General features: G+C 36.0%; 1 protein-coding gene across 1 annotated transcript in view; it reads right to left on the bottom strand.

Annotated features, from left to right (window-relative positions):
* LOC308087207 (myelin-oligodendrocyte glycoprotein-like) overlaps positions 1-2,248 on the bottom strand; it is an 11,841-nt gene extending 9,593 nt beyond the window's left edge. The window contains exon 1 of the mRNA XM_080430922.1: positions 1,828-2,248. The gene's annotated coding sequence lies outside the window, so the exon portion shown is untranslated. The remainder of the gene's footprint in view (positions 1-1,827) is intronic.
* Between the last annotated feature and the right edge of the window lie 393 nt (positions 2,249-2,641).

Consider the following 2,641-nt stretch of genomic DNA (forward strand, 5'->3'; position numbering starts at 1 on the left):
AAGACCAAATAAACAACTACACTTTAGAAACAAGACCAAATAAACAACTACACTTTAGAAACAAGACCAATTAAACAACTACACTTTTAGAAACAAGACCAAATAAACAACTACACTTTATAAACAAGCCCAAATAAACAACTACACTTTAGAAACAAGACCAAATAAACAACTACACTTTAGAAACAAGACCAAATAAACAACTACACTTTAGAAACAATACCAAATAAACAACTACACTTTAGAAACAAGACTAAATAAACAACTACACTTTAGAAACAAGCCCAAATAAACAACTACACTTTAGAAACAAGCCCAAATAAGCAACTACACTTTAGAAACAAGACCAAATAAACAACTACTCTTTAGAAACAAGACTAAATAAACAACTACACTTTAGAAACAAGACTAAATAAACAACTACTCTTTAGAAACAAGACTAAATAAACAACTACACTTTAGAAACAAGACTAAATAAACAACTACACTTTAGAAACAAGACTAAATAAACAACTACACTTTAGAAACAAGACTAAATAAACAACTACACTTTAGAAACAAGCCCAAATAAACAACTACACTTTAGAAACAAGCCCAAATAAACAACTACACTTTAGAAACAAGCCCAAATAAACAACTACACTTTAGAAACAAGACTAAATAAACAACTACACTTTAGAAACAAGACCAAATAAACAACTACACTTTAGAAACAAGACCAAATAAACAACTACACTTTAGAAACAAGACTAAATAAACAACTACACTTTAGAAACAAGCCCAAATAAACAACTACACTTTAGAAACAAGACTAAATAAACAACTACTCTTTAGAAACAAGCCCAAATAAACAACTACACTTTAGAAACAAGACTAAATAAACAACTACACTTTAGAAACAAGACTAAATAAACAACTACACTTTAGAAACAAGACCAAATAAACAACTACACTTTAGAAACAAGACCAAATAAACAACTACACTTTAGAAACAAGACTAAATAAACAACTATACTTTAGAAACAAGACCAAATAAACAACTACACTTTAGAAACAAGACTAAATAAACAACTACACTTTAGAAACAAGACTAAATAAACAACTACTCTTTAGAAACAAGCCCAAATAAACAACTACACTTTAGAAACAAGACTAAATAAACAACTACACTTTAGAAACAAGACTAAATAAACAACTACTCTTTAGAAACAAGACTAAATAAACAACTACACTTTAGAAACAAGACTAAATAAACAACTACACTTTAGAAACAAGCCCAAATAAACAACTACACTTTAGAAACAAGTACACATACACACAAACAAGCATACACACACACACACGCGCGCGCACGCACGCACGCACGCACACACACACACACACACACACACACACACACACACACACACACACACGTAATGAAAGTACTGAAAACTGGAAATACTCCAGTAAAGTAAAAATACCTCAAAATTGTACTTATAGGTACAGTACCTGAGTAAATGTACTTAGTTACTTTACACCACTGCTCTTTACTAAAGACGGGGGCTAGCCCTCTATAACAGCAGTGTAATGTGTCTATACAGAGAGATAGTGCAGACTAGTAATCCTAATGAAGAGTATCTTTGTACATGAGAACACACTCAGGTTATATCAACGTAATTATCATTATCTGTGGTGTAAACTACACTCCCAGAAAACAGCAGGTCTGCTCTCACTCTGAAGGTCTTTTAAATCTACTGTAGGCAATAGGCATACAGAAAAACATAGAATATGGGGAAAAAATGTTTTAATTTATATCAAGATACATTTATAGTTTATTTAACTTACATGTGTGTTTGAAGTCAGTGGCGCAGCCAGAACGCTATAGGCTGGGCCTGAGCAGGGGCGGGTGGGCACGCATGCACGCGCGTTCTCTTCTGGTCAGATTCCGCGCAAAACGAGAGGTGAAACCCAGGGCAAATGGGCAATCCTTGCCTCAAAAGCTGGGGTGCAATGCTCACTGGACGACCTTGCACGCCGTGCCTATTTGACGAGGAGCACACGCAGGCACACGCATAGATTTAAAACTACTTTAAATTCGCACCTCAACAAAGTTTTCAAAGGCTCCCGACTCACACCTAGCGAATTAACATAGGAATAAGCCTAGATGCATATCAATTGTCCATTGTGTGACTTGCAGTGTAGGTGTTAAGCAACGTGCGCGTCACGTCATTGAAATAGAGTGCAAGAACATACCAAATGAGCATTGCATGCCCCTGAAACATGACTGTACATGATACGTACAGTCATGTTTCAGGGCTTGTATCTACGATAGTCTTGGCCTTCACTCCACAGTGAGTCCTGCACTTTCACCAGTAAAGCCCGTACTTCTCCGTACATGTACATTACAAAACAAATATATAAGGTGCTTATCCAGCTGCCCCAAATGTTAACTCACGCTTCGGAGTATTGGTGCAAATTTGTATTAGTCCGTATTTTTCTATATTTATGTATTTTAATCCCTTCTGTGTTGGATTCTGTCGGAAGTTCCCTGTATTACTTACTCAATGGGCGGTATAGTTGCGGGGCGCATCTGGTGAAAGCCGAAATGACACTCAATGTGGACAGGAAGTAAACAAGGGGGAAAAATAGCGTTCGGCCA

The sequence above is a fragment of the Gymnoscopelus braueri genome (genome assembly GCF_963280865.1).
Source record: "Gymnoscopelus braueri genome assembly, chromosome: 6".
Classification (NCBI taxonomy): domain Eukaryota; kingdom Metazoa; phylum Chordata; class Actinopteri; order Myctophiformes; family Myctophidae; genus Gymnoscopelus; species Gymnoscopelus braueri.